The following is a 6763-nucleotide window of genomic DNA, read 5'->3' on the forward strand; positions in this document are numbered from 1 at the left end:
AACTTATGGTGCCATTCCCTAGGTGCCTACTTCAAGCCATATAGACTCTTCTTTAGCTTGCACACTAGGTGTTCCTTGCCAAGGTCTGCAAAGCCCTTAGGTTACTCCATCTAAATCTCATCATGCAAGTCCCCATGTAAAAAAGCCATCTTGACATCCATCTGGTATAAGACAAGGTCAAGCTGTGCAGCAACCAAGGCCAAGACTTAGCATAGGGTGGTCATCTTGACCACAGGAGAAAAGACTTCATCAAAGTCAACACCATGCTCCTGCTTAAAACCGTTAGCAACCAATCGAGCCTTGTATGGTGGCTTGGGATGTCCAAGTGTACTTTTCAGCTTGTGCACCCACTTGCATGGCAAAGGCTTCTTGCCCTGAGGCAAGGAAACCAAATCCCAAGTCTGATTCTTATGCAATGAGTCAAGCTCAAACTGCATAGCCCTCTCCCAAGAGTGACAATCACCCCTCTCCCAAGAGTGACAATCAAACTACATAGCCCTCTCCCAAGAGTGAAAATCACCCCTATGCATAGCCTCATCATAAGTGAGAGGCTCTCTTGCATCTGTAACCAATACATAATCCATAGAGGGCACAAAACGGTCAGGAGGTCGTCTATCTCTAATAGAATGCCTCAACCCAAGCTCTGCTGCCTGACTGACATCCTATCTAACATCAGCATGTCTAACATCTAGGCCATGAGCATCAGGTGATGTTGTACATTGTCTAGCTGGCCATGGAGCGGGCTGTACGAGAGCAGGTGGCTCCTCATGAAAGATAACTCTGCGTACCTCAACCACTTTCTCAGGCTGCATATGCATTTTGTCCTCATGAAAGATGGCATCATGGCTGTGGATCACTTGCCTGCGGATCCCATAGCCATCTCTCCTGCATCTCCATAGCCAATGAAAATGCATTTGACACTTTTAGGATCCAGCTTATTGCATTTGTCCTTGGGCACACAGCAGAATGCCTCACATCCAAAGATACGCAAATGATCATAAGAGGGGGACTTGCCTGCCCATACCTCCTCTGCAACCTAAAAGTCAATGCCACTGCTTGGTGACATGTTAATGAGATGCACTGCAATAGTAACTGCCTCTGCCCAAAAGTGTTGCAATAAGCCAACTAGGCTAAGCATGCTACAGACCCTTTCCTGAATGTTCCTACTCATGCATTCAGCCATACCATTCTGGGGTGGGGTGTAAGAGGTGGTCAACTGACGCTTAATACCCCGCTCATCACAAAACTGCTCAAAAGCACATGATACATACTCACCCCCATTATCTGACCTTAGGCATTTTAGCCTTTTCCCAAACTGGTTCTTTGCCAATGCAAGCCAACACTGAAATGTGTCTAAGCCATCGGATTTTCTCTTGATGGAAAAAGCCCAAACCTTACGTGAGTAGTCATCTATGAAAGTAACAATATACTTTGCCCCACCGAGTGACTGACAGGGCATGGGCCCACATACATCTGAGTGCACAAGAGCCAAGGGCTCACCCATGCATTTCTTACCAGACTTTTTATGTGTATTTCTAGTCTGTCTGCCATACAAACAATGATCACAAGAATCAAAATGCGAAGAGTCAAAAGGCGGAAGATACTGCAAATCACTGAGCATTTTCATTCCTTTAAGGGACATTTTGCCCCAAACAAGCATGCCAAAGGGATACATGGGGAATAGAACCCACAGAAAAAACATGATCCAATGTAGCTCCAGATACAAGTAAGTGATAGAGGCTGCTAGACTTGACACCTCTTGCAAGCATAAGCCTGCCACGAGTAATCTTCCATGCAGAGTCTCCAAAAGACACAAAATACCCTGCATCATCAAGCTGTCCAAGTGACATAAGGTTCGAGTCAACGCACGTACATGGCACACATCATGCAAAACAAAAGAACTGCCAGAAGGAAACTGCAACCTAACATCTCCAGTGCCCACAATGTCAAGAGACCTATCATCACCAAAACGCACAGAACTAGAGATGGTACGATAGGTATGAAACCAATCTCTATAGGGTGTCACATAAAACAACGCACTCGAATCCAAGAGCCAGCACTGTGCATACATAGAATGTATCTCAGAAGCCTATAAGGCATCACATGAAGAAGCTGCAAGTATGTAATCATCATCTGAATCAGTGGCCTGCATGACATTAACCTCTTCTATCTTCACACTGGACTTTGCAGGTATAATACTGCGCTCAGAAGAATTTTCCTGCACTTTCTCTTTTCCCTTTTCCTTGCGCTTATCATCACGCATCTTATGGCACTGCGGCCTAATATGTCCTGCTTTTCCACAATAATGATAGGTAAGATCAGACTTTCATCCACGGGATGACCATGTGACTTGGACTTGGACTTCTGAGAGTCCTTGCCCTTGTGATCATTATCATGCCTACCATGTCTGCCACCTCTAACTGTCAATGCATGTGAAGAGTGGGAAGCATCATTGTTTCTCCTGTTGATTTCCTCAGTCAATAAATCACTCTCAACATCTTTGATTTTCAGCCCACCAAGCTTGTTCATGTATATGGCAATATGGAAGACATCCCATGATTCAGGCAAGGTGCCAAGCAGAAAAAACGGGTGCAAGTTGTCTTTGAACTCAATACCCTGTGACAACAGATTCTTCATGATAGCATAAAACTGACTAATATGAGATGATAGGGATGTCCCCTCCTTCATGTGAAGATCCATTAATTGCTTCAGCCAATACATCTATGACGCAGGACTCTGTTGCGCATAAAGCTCCTAAATCTTCTCCCATAAGTCCCATGCACTCTGATTCTCATCTTCAACAACATTATGATGGACCTCTTCTGAGAGTGACAAGATAATGGTAGACTTGCATAGCTCATCAACTTCCATCCAAATATCATCATTCATATCCTCGCGTTTAACACCCTTGAAATGCAAGGGTTCAATTTGCAACTTCTGCACCAAAACCTGACATATTTGGGACTTCCAATACCAATAGTTGGTACCATCCAACTTGGCAATGTTAAAGAGAGCTGTGTCTTTCAGATGACCAACCATAGTGTCCCAAATCAAAGCAAAAAAGCAAAATTGCATGTTGCTGTAATTAGCAAAAAATGCACTAAAACCATTGCTAAAACTAGCTGAAAGAGTGGATATCACCAAGAGAACCACTTGTCCACCAAATATGACCAGGATAACATCAAATAGTAAGCATTACCCTCATAGAAGTGCTTGAAATCTATAGATTTCAGCTTGCTCTAATAAATGACAGCAGTATGTAAACCCGTCCCAAAGTGAAGCAATCACTGATACATATGTCACTACAACTGCCAGGTGGCAAGATACATCCAACAGTGAGTGTCAAGGGGCAAGAAGGTACCAAGAACTGTCAAACCAATAACCTGTCAAGCAAGAGACATCCCGTAGGTCTAGAAGTCATGCATGTAATGGGTCTCGGGGTAAGAGAAGAGACCAACCACAAGCACAACTGATAGAGCAAGAAGCTCAATACATAACCATCCAAGATGCATACAAAACTGACAAACCTGTGACAGAGATAGGTGCATGCCCTAATAGACGTATCAAATCAGCCCACTACAGACTAACTGCAGACATAAAGCTCTTAAGAGAGCAAATGCATGTAACTATCCTACAAGCTCAAGCTCAAGTGTAAGTAAGACTCTGTGTACATCCAAATATACCAAGAGGCTCCCACTGGAAGTAAAGTCAGATGCAAAGAGAGCAAGCAATGCTCTAATACATGGAGTACATAACATCAGACATGCCAAATCCTAGTAGGAAACATCCAGAGCATAAATCCCAAGCTATCTCAAACCTGTAAAGCATAAGCCTCAAAGCATTCAAAGAGAATGTAACTGACAACCAAATGTATCTCAAACTATCTCAAGCTATCTCAAACCTGTAAAGCATAAGCCTGAAAGCATTCAAAGAGCATGTAACTGACAACCAAATGTAATGCCCAGTAGGTCCAAAATGCTCAAATACATCTGAAGACGAAGCTCCAAGTAACTTTCAAGCATGGGCAAACCAAGTGGCATCCATATTTGACCAAAGCATAAATGCAAGAAGCCTAAATATCAAGTAATGACAATAGGTATAGACCAGTCCAAAGCATGCCAACTGAAGCCAAATGCGTGAAGGACGACAATGTCGGAGCCTAATCCAAGCTCAAAAGCATTCTGGAACCAAAAAGAAGCATTTGACAATCTCCAAATACATCGGTATGATCATTCAAACCTCCAATAAGCACCCCATATCCAAGAACCAATGCATACACCAAGTAAATGAGCTTCAGCCCACTATATTATAGCAACATGTTTACTATTAAATGAAGCTCAATCAGTGCCCAAATCTCCTCCAAATCAGTCCCAAAGCATAGACATAGCATCACCACCAAGCATCAATAGGTATCAAATGGGCAATGCCAAGAAGCATCAAATAGTAAATGTCAAGTGATGCCCTGTTTTGACAGTCCTGGGATTGTGTATACAGCAATGACTAAAGGGGGAAAGCACTCAAATCGATCATCCAAAGCCAAGAACTAATGCTGGGGAGTCCAACAATGATCGGGAAGGTTGCCAAGAGTGCCGGGAAGTCGGGGAAGAAGCGGGAAATTCCAGGAGAAGCCCAGGCCCCTAAAAATGCACCGCATTTTGCGTTGGTTGTTCTTGGGGGCTGGGGGGTCTTCAACAATGCTTGGGAGCACTTGACAATGTCGAGGGGGCTCCAATGGAGCCCTGGAAGATACCAATGGAAGTCCGAAAGCTTGGGGAGGAGGTGGGAGATCAAAACATGCCTGCAAATGAAGTGCCATGGCTGCCATTGAAGCTCAGGTTGAAGCTCTTCAAATCCGGGCTGAAGAGAATGCCGTGCAAAGCTCCAATGCCTTTGCTCTAATACTAGTTGAAAGGGAAGTGGAACCCAAGAGGAAGAAGCTTGGCAGTGAGAGCTATGGTAGATGGAGAGCAAGAGCAAGAGTGAGAGTGAAACTCAAAGTGGGAACTCCAACAACCACAATGTGTGGCCGGGCCTTCCTTTATTTAAACTGTCACTAAAAGAATAAACAATAAGTGACTATGACAGGCACCCGCCACCTGCAGTGTGCAGTGGCAGGTACTATCAGTGTAGCAAAGTGTAGTAATACACAGGCGGCTAGGCGGAGGCACCTTTACCCCCAACAATCCCATGAACTATAGTTGTGGGAGTTATGTTCATAATATAGATAGTAGTATGAATAACTTCAAATCAAAAATATTTTGGCATATTCTTTTTAGCCATCAATGCTCATGTGTTTTTTATCCCATTACTTAGTTTATTTTAATAAAAAATGTGCTTATACATTCCAAAGAAAATTGATTTATATTGTGCATCCACACATGGAAAAAACTGTAGAAACTCTACAAGATTTACAAGAAGTAGGACTGGTTTACTAGAATAGTTTGAAATCTCTAGTATCATGTTTAAATAACTTAATTCCCACCTTAGATGGATCCAAATATATACTATGACTTATTTTGAAGAGAATAAGTCGTCCAAGAAAAAATATGGATAAAAATAACACAATTTACATCATCATCATTTTCGCCTATTTTTTATGGATCGTTTTAAGTATCCAAATGTCTATATTTGGAGTTCATGCGACGAAGTTATGATCCAAACAAGTTACAAGGCAAAAAAAAACAAAAATCTTTATCATCGATGATGTCATAAAAATGCCAAAAAGCAGGCGCCCTCTCTTTACCCCTTCCCCTCCCCCTCTCACTACTATATAAACATGGGTAGAGCGTCACACACAGACACACAACGACCCATGCAAAGTCTCTTTGTTGTTATTGACGCGATGAAGCTTTGCTATAATCAGTAGAGCCTCTCTCTCTCTCTCTCTCTCTCTCTCTCTCTCTCTCTCTCTCTCTCTCTCTCTCTCTCTCTCTCTCTCTCTCTCTCTCTCTCTCTCTCTCTCTCTCTCTCTCTCTCTCTCTCTCTCTCTCTCTCTCTCTCCAACCCTATGCGGAAGCGCTACTCGAACCCGTCATGCTTCTTCCATGACTCCCACGAGATGAGGAGCGATAATAGCAATCCTTACGGGATGAGATGTTGATCGAGAAGGAGGAGACTCTATTCCACGAGATGAAGAGACATCATCTAGGATACGCTCAAGGTCTCTTGTCCTCTTCTATTCTAATCCAAGAAGAGAAGACAGTGAAGAACTCTATCCTATTCTATCATACCTCTATTCCGTGTCATGGCCTCGAAGAGAAGGAATTCAAAGGCAAAAATTGCGAATGACCCTACTAACATGGAAGCAACAATTGGAATTGCGAGCACAGGAGTCACTAATGGAGTAAGGGGTGCAGATAACAACCCTTTACCAATCGCGATACCATAGGTTTTTCTAAAAATTTCTATTCAAATTCAATAAAAATAAGATAAGTCTCTTAAGAAATACTGACTTAAGGTGGCCAAGAAACTTGTCTACAAGAACTAGGAAGTTAGAGATCCCAAAATCTAGATGCCCTTACTTAAATTCCAAGGGAAAGATTTCATTATGTGAAACTCAAGTGTCGATTGCTACTAGAATTAAGCATCACTTGAAAGTTTCATGATTGATTGAAGTCATAACTGCTTGGAGGCATCAATCTTGTTTGTGATTTTCTAAATTAGATCCTGATTGAATTAAATATTGGAACATATAAAAATTGACGAGCCCTATACCTCCCCCAAGGATAGGTGTTGAATCCCCATATCAAGAGGAGATGTTTTT

Source organism: Lygodium microphyllum, unplaced genomic scaffold (genome assembly GCF_053477565.2).
Source record: "Lygodium microphyllum isolate KBCC unplaced genomic scaffold, Lygodium_microphyllum_v1.1.10 scaffold_159, whole genome shotgun sequence".
Lineage (NCBI taxonomy): Eukaryota > Viridiplantae > Streptophyta > Polypodiopsida > Schizaeales > Lygodiaceae > Lygodium > Lygodium microphyllum.